Genomic DNA, 20561 nt, shown 5'->3' with positions numbered 1-20561 from the left:
AGATTCATTAAATTTAAAACAACTGCGTAGGATCCTTCAAAAGTGTTAAGATCATGAAAACAAGGGAAGGTGAGAAACTGTCACAGACTGGAGGAGAGTTAAGAGACGTGACCACTAAATGCAACGTGCTTTCTTGGGGAGGATCTGCTTTAGTGAAAAACCGGGTGAAATCCAAATAAAATCTGTCGTATAATTAATAGTACGGCACCGATGTCAGGTTCTTAGTTTTGATCAGTGTACCATGGTCATGTACGATATTAACACTGGGGGGTGCTGGGTGAAGGATACACCAGAACGCTCTGTTTTATCTTTGCAGCTCTTCTATAAACCTAAAAGGATTTCTGAAAAGGGAGCTTCACGGCCTGCAGAGTGTGGGTGGCGGCTGCGTTCCCGGGGACCGTCGTCCGCGATACAGCAGCGCAGCCATGGTAGAGCTGCAGCCCACGTCCAGCAGACTCACCGACGAGGCCGCCCTTGTCTGCGGCACCTACCCGGACCCCAGCACCAAGGATCTTCTCTTGCAGCAGACCATGCTGCGAATTAAGATCCTAAGTAGTCACTGGATTTTTATCCTAGAATTCTTGGAATGACGCTACTCCAAAACTTCGATTTTCCCACTATGATATTTTCACTGTTTCTTGGCTTCTGAGGATAAAAATGACATCCCAAAAGGTAAAGATGAAAGAGTAGCATGGGCCATTCTCCAGAAAAGCTATGCTAGAACTGACACACTACTGGGGCACTGAAGAGGATGAGATGCAGAGTTACCACAGGGGCAATTCAGACCCTCGGGGATCTGGTCACATTGGAATTGCTGTACCTGATGTTCACAGTGCTTGTATAGGATGTGAAGAACTGGGAGTCAAATTTGTGAAGAAACCTGATGATGGTAAAATGAAAGGCCTGGCATTGATCAAGATCCTGATGGCTACTGGATTGAAATCTTGAATCCTAACAAAATGATAATTTTATTTAGTTCTGTGAGAATGCTGCTTTGAGATTTCAGTGAAGACATTGTGGAAGGTGAAAAAGGAAACAATGTGATTCAAGATATTCAGTTAAGGGCTTCCCTGGTGGTGCAGTGGTTGAGAGTCCGCCTGCCGATGCAGGGGACACGGGTTCGTGCTCCGGTCCGGGAAGATCCCACATACCGCGGAGCGGCTGGGCCCGTGAGCCATGGTCGCTGAGCCTGTGCGTCCGGAGCCTGTGCTCCGCAGCGGGAGAGGCCGCAACAGTGAGAAGCCCACGTACCGCAAAAAAAAAAAAGATATTCGGTTAACAGGAGCATCTAGGACTGATGGCTTATTGTCTCAATTCAAATTATTCTTTTTTTTTTTTTTTTTTTTTTTTTGCGTTATGTGGGCCTCTCACTGTCGTGGCCTCTCTCGTTGCGGAGCACAGGCTCCGGACATGCTGGCTCAGCGGCCATGGCTTATGGGCCTAGCCGCTCTGCGGCATGTGGGATCTTCCCGGACCAGGGCACGAACCCGTGTCCCCTGCATCGGCAGGTGGACTCTCAACCACTGCGCCACCAGGGAAGCCCTCAAATTATTCTTAAGTCCATTTCCCTTTCCTATTTCAGCTATGTTTTTCACCTAACTGTTCAGCCATTCTGGTTTTAAAGTAGTGCTTTGTCTTATGTCCTTGAATGTAGTTGTATAACTTCACTTTTTTAGGCAATAATTAGAACAATTCCCTTCAGGGGCTGCATTTGCCTTCTATCTCCTGAAGAGATACAAGTCTACAAGTCTGCCTTTGAATCATCATTTTCAAAAAAAAAAAAAAAAACCGACACTTAGTATGTTTTTGTTGTGGTTACCTTCCGGGGTTTCAGTTCCTCAGAAGTAACTTTTCAGAATGAGAAGTAAAGAACCCCGAACGAAAGTGAAGCTTCATGTATATTTCCAAAAAAATAAATAAACAAACAAATAACTAAAATTATTTCAAAATAGAAAGCTAAAAATGCATATATTAGTTATGCCAAATCAAACTCCATCCTGCACTGGATTCAGCCATAGAAAACCAGAAGCAAGCCCAAAATGTATGTTAGAATGCTGGATGAAAATATCTTCGGGAAAAATACCCAAGCATGCTGATCATCTCGGTTACTTGTGAGCAGGGCCCCGGGTGGCTACTGTAAAAGGAGGGAGACTTTTCACAGTTGATTCTGTAATACCTTTTGGATTTTGAACTATGTACATGTATTCTCTTTCAACAATTAAATCTTAAAAATAATTGAAGAGAGGAATTGGAAAAACATTACTTCGGACTTTTGGGGGCAAACAGAATGGATGAGAGAGTAACAATACTGCTCACTGCTGTTAGTGTTCACTGGAGGTCCTGTGATGTGCTTGGTGCTGTGGTGAGCACGGAACAGGGAAGAACTCATTGAATCCCCTCAACAGTGCAAGACCCCCGTTTTATAGAAGAACACCCATTTGTTCAAGTTGTCATGTAGAAAGTGACAGAGCTGGAATTTGAGGTCAAGTCTGCCTCACTCTATCACCTGAGCTTTTAATCATTCTTTCTACTACTGTGGGATAAATGTGCATGCAGGAGGCTATGGGAGCGAACAAGGCGAGGCATGCAGCAGACGCTGCTGGAGCCCAACCCATAGTCCCTTGCCCTGCATTTCTTTCCCTGGGGTGGGGAGAGACTCTCTCTGGCCATTGGACCTGCGCTACCCATGCTCTGGTCAGCTAAAAGAACTGGTGAATTACGCCCCAACCAATGACTAATAGAAGCTGGTGTATAGATAACCTAGCTCCCTCCTCTCTGGGTGACACCCTGTGTCATTTGAGTGACAGGATTGAGCCCTGTTGCCTGCGGTGGTAACCTGCTTGATAACATATCCCTTCCCTGTCTCACTTCTCTTCTCTCCTACCAAATAAATCACCTGCGTGCAAATATTCATCTCTGGGTCTGCTTCTGGGAGCTTCCAGGCCAAGAAGAGCCCCTAATCTAGTCTGGAGGAGGTAGAGAAGGCTGCCAAAAGGAAGTGAATTTGATTTATCTTTACGTCTTTAAAAATGAGATGTATTTTACATTTAGTGAAATCTTGGTCTTTAAGCAGATAGTTAGATCAATTTGATAGAGGTGTACACTTGTGTAACCCACATACCCATCGAGAGAGAGCATGTCCGCCACCCCAGAAAATTCCCTCGTGCCTGTCTCAGGCAATCCCTCCATCCCCAGAAGCAACCCCTTCTCTGATTTCTGTCACTATAGTTTAGCTTTTCCTATTCTAACACTTGTAAATGGAGTCATACAGCAAGTGCCCTTTCGCATCTGGCTTCCCTCACTCAGCAGAACGCTTCTGAGATGTACCCATGCTGTAGCTCGTGTCAATAGCTCATTTCTTTTCTATCGCAGTAGAATATGAATATCTCATAGCGTATTTATTCTCCTGTGGATGGACGGGTACCTGAGGTATTTCCGGGTTTTGCCTATCATGAATACAAGCCGCTATGAACGTTCTTGCACAAGACTTTTTTGAGAATCTATGTTTTCATTTCTTTTAGAAAAATTTCTTGGAGTGGGATTAATTGGTCACATGACAAGTATATATTTAACTTTTTAAGAAATTGCTCAATGATTTCCAAGTGACTATAGCATTTTTTATTCCCAACCATAATAAATGAGCACTCCAGTTCCTCCGCATCCCTGCCAACACTTGATGTCATTGGGCCTTTTCATGTTATCCATTTAGCTGGGCCTGGAAGGGCAAACTGGACTTTGGAGGATGGGGGAACACAGGCCCCCAGAGTGTCAGGCATTACCCAAACAGCATTACAGTTGCCAAATACGGGTGATTTCTTTGACGGTTTCAGCAAACAGTGAAGTCCCCCTGTAGAGAGCCAGCTCTGAACACCTTTCCTCTTTTTCCCACTCTGCATTGGCAGCAGACGGCATGCCTCTCAGGCTCAGACCAGGAAGTCTAGTTCTGAACTCTGTCTCTCGGGTGTGAGCAATAAAACAAAATTTTTTGTTTGGCTTTAAACATTTTTTTCTTTCTGAGTCTGTTGGACCAAGGGAATCAGATTATTTACAGAGTACAGGCGATTTTATGAGAAGTTTAAAAGCAAATTCATCTGTGCTAAGCTACAATCTGGTGATGGGGTCAAAGCTTTGCAGTTACACATCCACTGAGCGCAGAAGGAGACGTTAGCACCAACAGTGACAGATCTTAAATCCTGATCTTCCAGCTTTTTGAAAGCTCATTCCCCTGCTTGAAAAGTTTTATTGGCTCTCATCACCAGAAGACGAAAATACACACTCCACAAACCCTTGGTTGGAGAGTACTCTCCACCTACTTCCTCTCTGTTCCAGTTCTACTGACTCCCTTGGGTGTCTCAAATACGCCAAACTCACTCCTGCCCAGGGCCTTTGCATGTGATATCTCCTCTGCCTAGAATGCTCTGCTTCCTGCTCTTAATGGCTGGACTTCTTAACCCTGGGTCTCAGCTCTTCAGCATTTTTGCCACCTTTTCAAGAGATTACTTTCCCTCATCACCAAATCAAAATCATTTCTTTACAGAACTAGACTCCTCGTCTTTTTGTTGGAGAAAAAGAATCTATGGAAGTCACAGACCTTCCCCTCCATCAATCTGGAGGGAGAAGAGAAAAACACCAATGACCCACCTCTGGTTTGTTTTTCTGTCGGGAACACAGAGATGTGCATTGCAACATCATTCCAAGGGCAGTCCACCATCAGGTAAGATCATCAATCCAAATGCCGTGATTTTCTTGGGACGTTATTTTTACAGGATGTGGCAACCATTTCTAAAGTCTTAAGAATTTTTCAAGACCCTTTTGCTCTCTGTGTACTTTCAAGACAAGTTGTTAATAGTTATAAATGTTAACAACTTGTACGAGCCTCCACGTGGCACTGAATAACGAGATCGTGTGTTCCTAAGATGGTCCTCAATTTCACATCTTCTCAAATCTGGCTGTCTGATCTTTGTTTTCTAATGCAGGAAGAGATCTGTGCCTTGGTCACTGCAGGGGAGAAGAGCCTTTTCTTTCGTCTCCTTCTGGGAGGACTTAGTAGGAACATGCATGTGCGTGCAATAACTGGATGGTTGCACAGTGGTGAAAGCTAAGCTGAAGTGTCTGATAGATTGGTTGGAGGCCCAAGGGCACAGGGGGCCTGCAGCTGTGTGTGGGCAACTGTCCCCATTGGACCAAGAACCTGCCCTTCCGTGTACTTCCCCGCTTGGTGCAGATACCACAGTGGCCAAGTGCAGACTGAGGTCACATTCCTGGGCAGAATGGGGGAGCAGGGAGGCATTGACAGTGGGCAGAGGGAGGCCAAGGGGCAGAAGGGCTCTGGGGAGGAGGGTTCAGCCTCAGCTCAGACCCCTGTCTATTGTCCCAACCACGAGAGCTGACCGTTGTCACCATGAGTCACAAGATCTATGATGTAGCCGTCTGGGGCCTTGATGGAAACTCTGCAGGAGTTCCCAGGCTAGGAAAACCCTCTTTCCTGTTTTAAAGTTCTTTCTTTACACTTCCGAGGGTTCTTTCCCACCACTCACCCCTACACGGGATTTATCACTGTGTCCCAGCTGAGAAGCTGGGGATGCCAGGCCTCGGCCCATGAAGATGCCCCTTAGGGGGCTTCCTACATGGACACCAGGAAGTCAGGGTGAGCCCCCGGAGCTGTGGCCCAGGCTGCCCAAGTGAGCAAAAGTGACCCATGGACCATGGGAGTGGTTTCTTGCTTTGGAGGATGGGCAGTGCCACCCATTAGACATCGTGGCTCTCGGAAGCCAAGCTGTCACCAGCAGGTTGGGCAAAAAGTCAAGAGTGAAAAGAAAGATAGAAGTATTTCCCCCAGCACTTCTCTGGGTGGGGAAAAGGTACTGGCCCAAGTTCTTATATTCTGGGCTGCGGAAGAATAAGAGAATAAGGGGAATACCCTTCCTTATATACTTCCTCAACCTATGTCTTGACTTAGCCAGTCCTGCTGTTGTATTGGCATGTATTGAAGGTAGATGGAGTCCTGTCTCAGTCTGGGTTCCCCGCACAAAGCAGAGCCCACGATGAGGGTTTGGATGCTGAGGTCTAGTTGGAAGGAGGTGCAGGAAGCAGGAGCGAGGGGGCGGAACGTGGGAAGGAGGAGAAGCCAGCATGGCGGGCTGTAGGGAGCTGGTGTCTCTCGGGGCAACAGGGCTCCGCCCTGTGAGACACCCTCTGAGGGGCTGTGCTGAGAACGCCTCAGAAATGTCCCTCTGAGGGACTGGGGCAGCATTCATCCCCCAACTCCTATCCACGCCCCCCCCCCCCCCCCCCACCGCCAGTGGAGGGAGAACTCCCCCTACTTCCTGGCTGCCCCTGCTGGAGAACTGAGCTGTTTCTGCAGTTTGGGGAAGACCCATCGGCAAAACAGTGGAGCGATTCCCTGGCTTGTCCTTGAGATGGGACACGGCCAGTGTGCATGGAACCATCTGCCGCAGAGACACCGAGAGGATGTGATGCAGCCCCACAGTCTCCCTTTAGATGTGGCGAATAAGGATGGCAACCAAGTCAGTCTAGAATCCAGGTGGCCTCTGGACCCAGACTGCCTGGGCTGGAATTCCAGGGCCACTCTATGGTGTTGGGTCAGTTCCTCAGCCTCTGTGAGCCTCAGTTTCCTCCTCTGTACAATGGGAACAACCCCAGGGCCTCAGTCCTGGAGTGAATGTTGGCTGGAATAAGACACAGGAGGCTCTTCGCTCCGCCACAGGCACAGAGGAAGTTCCCAGTAAGCATTTGTCGTTGTGTGTATGGTTCCATCGTGGGCTTTGAATTCTAGCCTGATGGAGCCTATGGTGGGAGGAGGTGGCAGGTGTGGATATCTTTTAGAGTGCTCTGTGATGCGCAGGAAAGTGTGGGAACAAAGGGCAGAAGGTGAAAGGCAGTTACGGACATAACCGAATGGACCAGGAGGGATTTTGCCCTTTCAGGCACTTGTTTCTGGCTCGGTTCCCTGCCTGCGCCCCAGAGCTTCCGTGATTCACTGGGAGCACCAGGCACTCTCCCTCTGGCCCCTCCCCGCCCTCCTCTCCGAGCGCGGGCCCTCCTCTCCGAGTGCGCACCCATCTCACGGCCCCTGCACCTCAGCCGATTCTCCTTGTTAACAATAAACACAAATCCTGTTATCTCGCCTCTCTCGCAGCACTTGCCCCTTGATTTAAGCTGCCTTCTCTTCCCCTTTCATCAGCCCTGGGCCCCTCCTATCGTATATCTTGCCTTTATCTACTTCCCCAGCGCTAGGTAGCCTTGCGCACAATCGATTCGCTGGGCGGGGTGGGGGGGCGGGGGGGGGGAGGGGGAAGGGGGGAGATGGCAGGCCACCTGCTCGGCCGCCGAGGCCCGCTGTTCTTCTCAGGAGGCCGGGCCAGTATTTCTTGTGAAGCTTCTGTCTGGCCATGTTCGGTTTCTCATAAGGTTTCTGGCCGAGCTCGGTAGTATTTCTTGCTCCTGCGCGGCACAGCCTGGAGCTCCCTAGTAATTCTTAAAGGGCGAGATGGAGAGGCATACCTTTGGAGCGCTCTAGAATCCATCTGGCCTGTGGCTTGAAGTGGCACGTGGGGGTTTGTGGGCAGAGGGATGATGGGGAGTGGCTCCCATGATGGGGACTTGGTGGGTCCCTGGGTCACACTGTGGGTTTGCTCCTGTGCCTCCTGCGGCCACCTCCCCCTTGCGTCTCTGCATCAGTGTCATCACAACAGTCTGGGAACGGGTTCTCCGGTGCCAGCCTCATCCCACGCCATCTCTGGAAAGACCCCAGCAGCTCTGCTAATAATCCAGGTGTGGCAAGTTCTTCCTATCCCCAACTCAGTTTCCTCGCCTGTGAAGTAAGTTGGTTTCTCTTTCTTTTGTTCCTTTCTTCATTTATTTAGGAAACACGAAAGATGCAAAGAGTGTTCATGATGTCCCAGGTAGTGTTCTAAATACTTTCCAAATATTGACACCTTGAGATTCTCCTAGCCACCCCATAACAAAGTTTTACAGATGAGAAACCATGGCACAGAGAGGCTAAGCGACTTGCCCAAGGCCACACAGCTAACAAGTGGCAGAGCAGGGATGCAAACCCAGGCACTGGCTCTAGTGCACGTGCTCTCAAGAGACGTTTCCTCTTCATGGTCTTGTGGCCTCCATCCAGTTCCCAAACACCGCTACAGTTGATTCTTGTTATTCAAGCTAGTTAAGTTTTATAAAGTAGTCTCAAACACTGAACTGGTGAATATCGAACCATTGCTCCTAGGGGACATACAGGGTTAGGTTCCTGAAAGCCTCTTGTCACGACATTTTTATCAACTGATCAATACATAAACTTGTTTTATGTGTGTTTCTGTTTAAAGACACCTGAGTTAATATATATTGTTGATTCATTAACATTGAACTCACAGCCAATAGCCCTATAGCTCCTGCCTGAATAAAGGTTCTCCAACACATGTATTTTCTCCATAAGGTACATCACAGCCTTCTTACGCTTAGGAACACTAGTTAGCTAAACAGCAAAATGAAATGAACAAAGAAACAAACAAAAGCAGCAAAATCACCAACGAAAAGCCTACAAATGCAAAAAAATGTGGCACCATTTAGACCACAAAAGGACACCTGTTCACAGCATGAGAGCTGAAACAGGAAGGCAGAGTGCCACCTTGCTCAGCCCAAGCTGGGAATGTTCACAACGGGTGACTTAAATTTTTTGCTGCTCTGCACATGACCACAAATGACTGTGGAAATTGATTTGGGGGTTACAAGTACATTTTAGCAAGTAGGCGAATTTGCAAATACAGAATCCATGAATAATAAGGATTGATGGTATTTTGTATTACTCCCCTGCTTAAACATCTGCTGAGGCTCCTTACCGTCTACTATGTCAAATAAATAGAAACTTCACCTGCCTGCCTTTCAAGGGTTTTAATAATCTAGCCCCATTCCATCTATTAAAACGCGTTTCCCTTTACTCCTGGGGCCATCTCCTTTCTCCCTGGGCCTGGTTCCTCTTCCTTACTATTCTGTCACAACACCAACTCACTCCTAACTTCACACCTTCGCTCTCTGTTTCCCCTCTGGGCATGTCCTCCCTTCTTTCACTTATCTACCAAATCCTACCTACAGTTTAAAGGTCAGATCAAATTTCTTTTTTCTTTGTATAGCTTTGTCCCACTGATTATCCTTTCCTGGATGTTGTAGACTCATACCATACTGGAGGTTCATTTTTTTAAATGTTCTTTTGTGATTCTCTCACAAACAGCCTGCATGCGGGGAATTTCCCACAAAGCACTGTTTGATGACACTCTCAGAACAGGAGGCATCCAAGTTACACTGATCACGTTTGGGCTTGGATAGTGAGGCTGTTTTGGTTACAAGTGTAGAAGGAGGGATAACGTTGTACTCACCATTGAGACCTGGCTGGAGGAATGTGTTAACTCTTCAGAAATACCAATCGGTCTCCTTACATAACATAGAACAGTGAGCGGAGGATAATTAGACCATCAAAGGGGTCTTATCTAGAATTGATCTGTTCAGAGACATAAGCCTCTGCTTCTAACAGCCTCAGGGCGAGCTGGCCACGTGTGCAAGGAGCGGGGGCAGGGTGGGAGTTCTGAGATCTCAACTTGGGTAGGGGCTGGTCACCACAGGAGGACTTCAAGCTCCCTCTCTGGGACCCAGCTTAGCCCTAATGATGCTCGTCCCCCTCTTCCACCCTCCATGGAATAAGTAAGTGGAAACGGAGCCCAGCAACAGCTGGTCCAAATCATAGTCTGCGAGGGGTATTTGTCTTGCTGGTTTTCCCATGTCTTCATCCTGAGGGAAAAGACCTCCCCCAACCCCAGTGCCTTTGCTCTGGGGCACAGATGAAGGACAGGTGAGATGCGCAGAGGGTGCCGCCTCTTTCTGCCCATTACGTATACCTTCCTTTCCTTCTTAAAGTGGTCCTTGTCAACAATATTCAGTTAGGTTGAAACCTGCCGATCGACCAGAGTGGGTTTGGATAAACTAGTCTTGAATTCCATCAGTGAATTGGCGGTGTGCAGAACGTCAGAGCTAGGAGGAAACTAAGGGGGATGGTGGTCAAGTTCAGCACTTTCTTCTTGAAAAGAAACTGAGGACCAGCTCGGGGAAGATCACACAGCTAATTCATGTCATAGAGCCTCTCAAAATTGGGGCTGTCCTTCAAATGTCCCCACTTTCTGTTTCTACCTCTTTGGACATTTCCCCCTAGGCTTAGAGTAGCTTCCCCAAACTTAGGTGTTAGTAGGTGTGATGGAAAGTAAGACAGGTTAGGCATTAGGGCAGAGATCCAACCTGGCCCTGTGACCCATCGGCTGTGTGACCTTGAGCAAGTCATTTACCCTCTCTTAGCCTTGGTTCCCTTATTTGTAAATATAAACGCCCACCTCACGGCCCTGTTGTGAGGAATAAGTGATACGATTTATGTGATATTAAACTAATATTGACTGAGTCCTCCTAATTGAAGGCCCATAGTAGATGCTCAAGAAATGTTGGTCCCTTTATTCCTTACTCTTGACGTGTCCCTACATCCAGGTAATTTACACACATTCTCTGTTCTCCACTGAGGAGCGTGTGTTATCCTCTGTACAAAAACAATTCTAATGGTGGGGTTTCAGGCTGGGGGGGGGTGTGTGGGGGCCACTTTGAGAGACTCTCCTGTCAATTCTGAGCCCTTCTCAGGAGCTAGACTGACCTTGGCTTCTGCATTGTTTTCGTTCCAGCCAAAAATGTTTTGAAATTGGGGCCCAAACCTGGCAGATCCGAGAGGCTTGTGCCCACCCCCAGCACTTCTCTCCTTGTTCTGTCTCAGGTGGACGATCTGGCCACAGAGCATTTTCCTTATGGTCACAGGATGATGAAGAACCATGCACTAAGACACTTCTCTGAAGGGTGACATTTTTCATGGCCCCGTCTTCTCTGAAGCAGGGGGACAGTGGGGAGAAGGGGAGAGGAGGAGAGGTGCTGGATTCAGTGCTACACATCCCGGGTTCCAGTCCCAGCTCTGGCTCTTGCTGTGTGATTTTGGGCAGGATGTTCCATCTCTCCAAGCCTTATTTATCAAGTAGGGGTAACAATTGTTCCCACCTCACAGCTGTTAGGGGGTTCAGTGATGGGATCTATGTAGCCAAGGGTCCAGCACCCAGTAACAGCTCACTAACTATTAGCCATGCCTGGAAACAAAGAAGGCAGGATTCCAATTGTAGAATCGACTTCCAGAAGGTTGGACTGTCTTAAATATCGGGCAAGTCCCTTTCCCTCTCTGGGCCGCAATTTCCGCATCTGAAAAATAAGGGTGGGACAGATGGAACCACATGGCAGGTGTTTACATGGGTCCAAGGAGCTCAGGCCACTGGCCCCACCTCTGCCACCTGTAAGACTCTACCCTCCAGCTGGCAGGAGCCCTGTTTCTCTCCCTCCCCAGCGCTTCTTTAGCCCCCGGCATGCGGCGTCTGGCAGAGGACGGACACCAGACAAATGCAGGTTGCACGGATGGAGGAGCCCTGCCTTGGTCTGTTTTATCTACTGGGTTTTTGCATATGATTTTGTTTGAACAAAGAATCACATGGTTCATCAGTTAGTCCCCAGCAGGAAACACACAGCACACACAAATCGGGATAATTCAAGGAGAGTTTAATAAAGGAATTGCTGACAGAGGTGCGGGCAGGGTATAGGGAAACCACACAGGATAGCACAGTCTCTGGGGCCTAGTTACAGAGCATCATTCCTAGACCAGAAGATGTGACCAGGGAGGGATAAGGGTTACGTGGTCTCCAGGCAGGGGCTGAGATTCTCAGTGAAGGGATGCAGCCACCTCTCAGAGACCCTGGCAGGTAGGAGCAGAGGGGATAAGTACCCTGACCTCCATTCCCCCTTCCACCACCCACTTCTCATTTCCTTCTGGCAGAGCCCAACCAGAAGGCAGAAGGCAAGACAGTCCACTGCAGTCCATACGCGTCAGCCTCTGGGGCAGATAGTTGGGGGAGAAGCGTAGCGAGGGGATGGGGGTGGTGAAAAAGGAGGATGCCCGCGGCCAACACCCCCGACCCTGCAAAACACATGCCAGGATTAGCTCCCAGATCGCCGCTTTCCAAGGGTCCTTCCAGGTCTATCATGCACAGACTCTGCAATATGTCCAGCCTTACCAAGGTCCTATTGTAGCAGCTCAGAGTTGGAGGGGGCTGGTCTGGTACTAACGGCACAAGTTTGTTACATTAGGTCAAATAATGCCTATATTCAGATGTCAGGTTTTTGGGTCATGGGATTTTTCCTCTTTCCTTCCTTCCTTTCCTCCTTCCTTCCTTCCTCCTTCCCTCCCCACTCTCCTTCTCCCTCCCTCTCTCTTCCTTCCATCTCTCTCTCTCTCTCTGTATTTTCTACACATGAACAGATATTCCTCCTGCCGCTCCGGGATGCTGATACTGGGAGCAGATATACAGCATTTCTGCCATGATATAAGGGCTGCTGCAGTGCACAGCTGTCTCCTACGAAGGCGCTGCTGGTGCACTTCCTTGTCAGCCTTGGTTTTCTTGGCTGTCTACTGACTTTTCCAGAAATTCTTGCAGAGCAGAGTTTCTCAGACAAGGGAAATTTTGTGCCCGTCCCCTTCTCCTGGGGGACACGTGGCACTATCTAGAGACATTTTTGGTTGCCACAACTAGGGGTTTGCTACTGGCATCTGGGGAGTAGAGGCCAGAGATGCCGCGCAACATCCTTCAATGCACAAGACAGCCCACTCGCCCCACCCAAATAATTATCCAGTCCAAAATGTCAGTGGTCCTGGAGTGGAGAAGCCCTATTGTAGAGGGAGCCTCTTCATGTGGCTTTGGTCTTGGAGTCTCCCTTTTCCTCAGTTCCCTCTACTACCTTCTTGCTATGTGATTATGAAGACTCTTGGATACCTCCAGCAATGGGGAGCTCACTACCTGTTTTGAAGCCAGTCAGGCCTGGTCTTGATCTTGGCTCTTCCACTAGCAACCATGGAACTCTGGGCTTCCCCACAGGTGGGAGTGGCTCCACCACTCTGTGCCTAAATTTTGTCCAGGACCACGGGATCAGCAGCAGCCCTGCCTCACAGGTCATATGAGGCTCAGATGAGTTGATGCTCTTAAGTGGCCAGCTCAGCGCATGGCGCAGGGTGAGACCACTCGGTAAATGTTCTCAGCTATGAATGGCCCGCCCTGGCTGGTTTCATCACCTGGGTCGTGGGTGCATCAAGGGAAGATGAACTGCAGGGTCTCTCATGCCTGGGAAGTTTCAGAAATCTAGAGAAGTTTAGCACTGAGTGAGGAAGAAAATATAGGCTCTTGGGGAGACCTTTTCCTTTGGGGTTGTTTCTGTTTGGGGGAAGGGTGGTCTCTACGGATGATCGGAGGAGACCTGATAGCAAGCTTTTGTTTGTTTGTTTTTTAAAAAATTTTAATTAATTAATTAATTAATTTTTGGTTGCATTGGGTCTTCGTTGCTGCGCACAGGCTTTCTCTAGTTGTGGCGAGCGGGAACTACTCTTCATTGTGGTGTGCGGGCTTCTCATTGCAGTGGCTTCTCTTGTTGCAGAGCGTGGGATCTAGGCGTGCGGGCTTCAGTAGTTGTGGCACATGGGCTCAGTCGTTTTGGCTCGCGGGCTCTAGAGCACAGGCTCAGTAGCTGTGGCGCAGGGGCTTAGTTGCTCCGCGACGTGTGGGATCTTCCCAGACCAGGGCTCAAACCTGTGTCCCCTGCCTTGACAGGTGGGTTCTTAACCACTGTGGCACCAGGGATGTCCCAGCAAGGTTTTAGGATCGTTTGTGAAGGAAAATCAGAATTGCTAACGAAGGCAATGGCAGGCACCAGTTAAGTTGGCAAGTGGACGGTTCTGACCACCATTCATTCCATTTCCCTGCAGGGCTCAGGACTCCATAGCGCACCCCAAAGGTGGGTACCAGTGGGACCTACCTGAAGAGACTCAAAGGTGGTGGGATGGGGAGGGAGGAGGAGAGGGAGGGGATGACCCAGGTGAGCCCAAACATCTCGGTCCAGAGACCCTTGCACCGCCGGAGCACCACTTAGAACTGTCCCTCTGCTCTCCCCAGCGCATGACCTTGGAGGGATACGTAGGGCTTGGGGAGCAGGTGTGCATGGGGCTTAGCTCTAGGTGCCTGGTCTCTGAGTGATGACCTCTCCCACCTCCATTCCTATAATGCTGACAGGTAGAAAGCTCTCATACTGTTCAGACTCCACGCTAATTCTCTCACCTGGTCCTCACAACATCCCTCTAAGTCGGGGTCTCCATCCCCATGGAGAGGATGAGGAACTTGAGGCTCAGAGAAGTGAAGCCCCGTGCCCGCGGTCACACAGGTGAGGAGGGGCACAGGCGGGACCCACTGTAGGCAGCCGGGTTCCAGAGCTCGACTGCTCAGTCCTCTCCCAAAGAGCTCCCATCCAGCTCCATCCATCTCCCCTCAGCACAGGATCCCCTAATCTATGTGAGAAACCGACTGTTGGCGACATTTCATCTCGCTTGGAGGCTGACGGTGATAATTTGCAGCCTTGCCAAGGTGGGGAGATTATATATATTATCCAAAGCAAATATAAAGTAAGGGATGTAGTGTAGAGGGCAGTGTGAACGTGGATGTGGAGCCCGCAGGGCCAGGGGCCCAGACCTGTGGAAATAGTTACTCATCCCGGCTCACCCACCCACAGCTCCCTGGACCAGGGTCTAGTCTATGGTCACATGACCATACAAACCAATACAGAATCATGAACTGTGATGGGTTCTGGGAGAGATCAGAGCAAGTGTGTCCGACATCCCCAAGACAGCCCTCAAGTTCAATGAATGAGTTGCATAGAGTCCCTGCAAGTGCTTTACTGGAAAGAACGCATGGTTACAGTTTATTACGTGAAAGGATGCAGATCGAAATCAGCAAAGGAAAAAGGCACATGAGGCAGAGTCCAGGAGAGATCTGGCGTGCGCTGCCTGTTGTCTTCTCCCAGTGGAGTCGTGAGGACGCTGCTTCTTTCTCCCAGCAATGGTGTGTGACGGCACATATAGAGTGTTACCACCGGGGAGGCTCACCTGAGCCTTGGTGTCCAGCATTTTTATTGGGCGTCAGTCACATAGGCATGGAGCACCTACAAACGGACCTTAATAACTCAGTCTCCTGCCCCTCCAGAGGTCAGATGATACAGCAGGGTTCAAGGGCCCTCCATACATCGCATTGTTAACGTATACTATCCGGCCAGGTGTGGCCCAGTGTCCCAGGTATACAAAGACACTCCTATTAGTGAGACCATCTCAAGGGCTTAGAGGTAATCTCCCGAGAACCAGTCAAGCCCCTTCTTTGGATTATTCAGGGTTGAACATGCGAAACCTGCTGAGTTAACCCTTTAATGCACAATAGGATTCTACAGGCGAGAACAATAAGGGCTTTTCAAACTTGGAAATTTGGATATGGTGTCAGTGATCATTACCTGAGCAGGTTCCTACCTTTCTCAGTGCCACGTTCCTACCGTTAGACTTATGGTAGTTGATAATTATTCTATTTATTGGTTTACTTGCTTCTGTCTGCCTGTTTTGCTAAACCAAGAGTTCCGTGGGGTAGTGTGTGGGTCTGTCTGGTTTTTGCTGTTTTCGCTAATACTTGACATACTTCACACACTGCCCTGCAGGACCAGGACTGGGCTGGAGCAAGCAGGACACTCTCTGGGGTGCAAAATTTAAGAGTGGTGGACACATACAATCTCAGTCATCAAGATAAATAATGTTTTAATGCAATATTTTAAGAAATCAAAATTAATACAAAAATTTACAAGAAACAAAGTATTAAAATTTTAAACAAATACAGGGCCAGTGCTATTGCTGACCTTTCCTTTGGTGTCCAGCTCTACCATGGCTTGGCTCTGTTTTGGATCTTGTCTTTGTATACAATTTTGATGTTTCGTTCATTATGGATTTGGGGCATTCATTTTGACTTAAAAAATATTGCATCAAGAAGTTATGTACCTTGGGGAATTCCCTGGCGATCCCGTGGTTAGGACATGGGCTTTCACTGCTGTGGGCCTGGGTTTGATCCCTGGTCGGGAAACTATGATCCCACAAGCCACATGGCTCGACCAAAAAAAAAATTTTTTTTTAAGGAGTTATTTATCTTGAGGACTGAGTGTTTTGGTGCCCCCTTAAATTTTACACTCAGACAGAATGCCTCGCTTGCTTCACCCTCATTCTGGCCTTGCTGCTCACTGCACGGTAGGCCCCCAACAAATATTTATTGAATGAATGAAACACCCACCTGTGAAGCGGATAGTCATATGTCCGTTTTTAAAATGAGGAAAGGGGGACTTCCCTGGTGGTGCAGTGGTTAAGAATCCGCCTGCCAATGCAAGGGACACGGGTTTGAGCCCTGGTCTGGGAAGATCCCACATGCCGCAGAGCAACTAAGCCCGTGTACCACAACTACTGAAGCCCGCGTGCCTAGAGCCCGAGCTCTGCAACAAGAGAAGCCACCGCGATGAGAAGCCCGCGCATGGCAACGAAGAGTAGCCCCCGCTTGCTGCAACTAGAGAAAGCCCGCGTGCAGCAATGAAGATCCAACACAGCCAAATAAATAAATAAATTAATAAATTAATAAAATGAGGAAAGGGAGGCTCAGCGAGGCTCAGCCACTTGCTCAAGACTCAGGAGAGGGGCTGGGCTTCCTTCCTCAACTGTCTTTCTCCGAAGCCTGAGTTTTTATCTACTGTGTCCAGCTGTCTCCCCACCTCCCTGCCTCTGAGCATCAAATCCCGAGGTGGACCCTCCCGAGGGTCCCCTGGGGGACAAATCTCAGGGGAAAGGAGGCCAGCAGTGAGGAGACAGGAGAGGAAAATCGAGAATTGGAGAGGGCATGACATATGTTCAAGGCATCCGGATGGAGAAACACGATGGGCACATTCCAGGCAAGACAACCCCCTGCCTTGTCACTTACTGTAAATTGTCCCCCAATCACTGGGCTGACAGAGATGGATTCCCAGGGCTCATGGCACAATTAAGCTTTCTCAGGCGTCTCATGGGGGAAGGAAGCAGTTGGTTTACTTGCGAATGCTTGGGGATAATTTTCTAATGTCCCTTCCGCCATTGCAGAGGCTTGGCTCCAATCTCTTATCATATGTAATTCCTAATGATTTCTCTGTTATGTCCTGTTTTATTAAAGCGTCATTGAACTCTACCCTATTGATTTAGATTTCACAGACAATTGAAATTTAAATTGACTCCAAATTGAATGTCTCCATGTAATCTCTGTTCTGCAATAAAGATAGATAAAATGCTTCTGTTTTTGATAACAAGTTATACTGGAGGCACATTTTAATTTTGGGAGGGAAGAAAAAAAATGTGACTGAGTCTTGACTTTCTTTGAAAAGTGGCCGATGGTTCAGGGCCCAGGAGGTTGTTGTTGGGTTTATTTTCCCTCTGGGGCACAATGCTGGAGTTACAGAATTTTGGAATGTCTGAGCTAGCTCACAGATGGCAGCGGGAGGTGATCTCATGTGACCTATGATTGAATTAATAAGGTGATCCATCCACAAAATCCATCCATTTGTCCAGTGAGGACAGTGTGAGGGGCGGGGAAGCGGGAAAGAACGAGGATCCCTCATCCCATGATGCTGTGCGTGACTCGTGTCATTCTGAGGGTTGGGTCTGGAAAATCATCTTGGGAAAAGGAGGGAGATACGTCACTGCAGCCAGTTATGGGGCACCGTCATTCAACATCTGTTTCCCCCAAGCCAGATGGTCACTTTTATGATGGTGGTCACTCTCAAATCTTCTTTCCTTTTCCACTAATGATGGAGGACAGCAGTTGGGGCATGGGAAGGATGAGTGGAAGAGGAAAGGTGGTATCATCCCAGAGAGTCTCTATTTGTTATGAGATAGATTATCTAGAAAAGGGAGAATCAGTCAAGTGCCTGTGAGAACCTGGAGAGAAGTTGAAGTCGTCAGATGCCTGAGATCCTTCCAGAACAGTTCTAAGGGAACAATCATTGCCTCTGGAGGGTTCTAGAACCACCATGAAAGCTACCTCATCTGAGTCGCAGCATTCAGGAGATAGAGATTCAATGGTGGGAGGGTGTACCTGTTTCCTATTACTGCTGCAATCAACTACCACAAACTTATCGGCTTAACAGAATACAAATTTATTATCTCACAGTTCTGGAGGTCAGAAGTCCAAAATGGGTCTTACAAAGATATAATCAGCGTGTTAGAAGAGCTACATTCCTTCTGGAGATTCTAGGAGTGAATCAGTTTCCCTGCCTTTTCCAGCTTCTAGAGGTCAGTGCACCTGCATTCTTTGGCTTGCAGCCCCTTCCTCCATTTTCAAAGCTAGCAATGTACCATCTTCAAACTTCTCTCTGATCTCTGCTTCCATCCTCACAACTCTTTCTCTGACTTTTTTTTTTTTTTGCCCTCACCGCCCAGCTTGTGAGGTCTTAGTTCCCCGACCAGGGATTGAACCTGGGCCCTTGGTGGTGACAGCATGGAGTCCTAACCACTGGGCATCCAGGGAACTCCCTCTTTCTCTGACTTTGTCCCTCCTCCTTCTTGTGGTGACATTGGACTCAGTTGGCTAATCTAGGATAAGCTCCCCATCCCAAGATCACTGATTTCATCATACCTTCACAGTCCTTTTTGCCATATAAGGTAATAATTCACAGGTTCTGGGGATCAGGGGGTAGATGTCTTTGGAGGGGCCATTTTTCTGTTTACCATAAAGGAAGTGGAAATGACCCCATTTAAGCCATAATCCTAGCTACTGTGCGCCTTTCACAGCAAAATCCACTGGAGCTGTCCCGAGTTGGCAGCCTATGATGGAGATGAGAGCAGAAGATGGAACTCAGGACTCCTGTGCCCCTCCTGGCTTTCTGTTATCAAGTCATCTCTGTGCTCCTGTGCCTGCGTGGAAGCTGGGTCAGAGGGACCCTGAGCTTTGCAAATGCAACTGGAAAGCTGATTTGAGTTTCTCGATGGAGGTCAGTTTTCAATGCCTCCATGAAGGAGGAATGGCAGCAAATAAGGAAAAAGTAGAGAAACACTTATTTTTATGGAGGGCTAGCGGACCCCAGGGTCTGCCAAGCAATGAATGAGACTGAACAAAGGATAAGGATTTGACTCATCCATTCAATACAACTGTTGTCACAGTGAAATTCCCAGCCTAGTGCAGCAGCTAGAAGTACAAAAGGCAATCACTCTCCAGTGTGGATAGGAGAATAGTAGGGGAGTACCTAGCCCACACTGGGGGCATTGGGGCTGGCCACTGGAAGGAAGTGACCTCGAAGTTGACACCTGTAGGATCAGGAGGAACTAGCTAGGGGAGGAGGCAATGGAGTGGAGGGAGACTTCCAGGGAGAGAGAACAGCATGTGCAAAGGTCCTGAGGTGAGAGCGTGCTCACTCAGGGAACTGCAGGAAGTCCAATCCAGCAGGGGCACTGAGTTTGACGTTGAGACTGGTTGTAATGATAAGGTTATTTATGGCATTCTCAAAGCCATGTCTGTTTTTCCCTCTAAACTGTGAGCTTGTAAAGCAGTAGTTGTATCTGTCTTGCTCATGGTTGAACTCCCACCAGCATGGTACTTAGCATCTATACATAGTGTTGCATGAATGAATGAATAAATAGACGAGGTCAGAGAGGCAGGCATGGGGCAAGTCCCACAAGGCTTTGCGTGTCATGGTCAGTAGTACCGCCTCTCTCCACAGTAGGTGACCTGGAGCTGAATTAGGCTTGGCTTTAGGCTACTGGAGGATCAAGTACGTATCTGGTGGTGGGGCTGAGGCTGTCGATTTTGACACTCCCAGCAGTTGGGGGCTGTCTCCAGAGGCCTGTGTTCAGAGCTTAAATAACCAAGAATGACTGACTCCTGCCTGCCGTGGCATTTACTGGTTTTTGCCCCTCACTGACCAAAATGCCAGCCACGTTCCCCACCCATCTTCCAGCGCATCTTCCACCAGAACCTCGTTGTCCAGCTCCGATGCGACTCCCGCCCATGCAGGTGATCCAGACTTGAATTTACCCAGGCTCATTCAAGGCTGGGTGTTTATTTCATCTGCCGCTGAGACTCCCCTGGTGCTTGGACCCCAAGTCCACCCTCTAGCCCTGAAGATGCTCTGTCTGCTCTCTGTCCCCACAGCCGCAGCCTTTCCCAGGCCATATCCTGCTTGCCCTTGAGTCTCCTGGGCTTGGGAGTGGGAAGCACCTGGCACATAACGGCAGCTTAATAAACGAATCAATCCTCCTTAAGACTTGATTGGCCATTAGCCTCATTATCCTGTGAGCAGAGGGCTGGGGGAAATTCTAGAATGCCCAAGAGGGGACAGATCAAGGGGAAGGGTGTGTCCAGCCCGCATTTGTGGACAGGATTACACCCAGAAAGAAGGCAGTCTGACCAGGAATCTTCATCGCTGGACGCATGTCAGATCCACAGGGGAAGCCTTATAAATACCAATGCCGAGGCCCCACCTGGAGCTTTGGAAGCTGAACCGCTAAGGGAGTGGCCCAGCTGTTGGTGCTTTAAAAAGCCCCCCAGGTGAGTTTAATGGGCTGC

General features: G+C 48.8%; 1 pseudogene across 1 annotated transcript; it reads left to right on the top strand.

Moving 5' to 3' along the window:
• The first annotated feature begins 425 nt into the window (after positions 1 to 425).
• Positions 426 to 1359, top strand: LOC307196937 (lactoylglutathione lyase-like; annotated as a pseudogene). The gene has a single exon. The product of its transcript is annotated as a lactoylglutathione lyase-like (transcript).
• Positions 1360 to 20561: the final 19202 nt, after the last annotated feature.

This window comes from Stenella coeruleoalba (genome assembly GCF_951394435.1).
Source record: "Stenella coeruleoalba genome assembly, chromosome: 14".
NCBI lineage: Eukaryota > Metazoa > Chordata > Mammalia > Artiodactyla > Delphinidae > Stenella > Stenella coeruleoalba.
The sequence above is the reverse complement of the archived record's forward strand: the minus strand, read 5'-3'. Positions and strand labels throughout refer to the sequence as shown.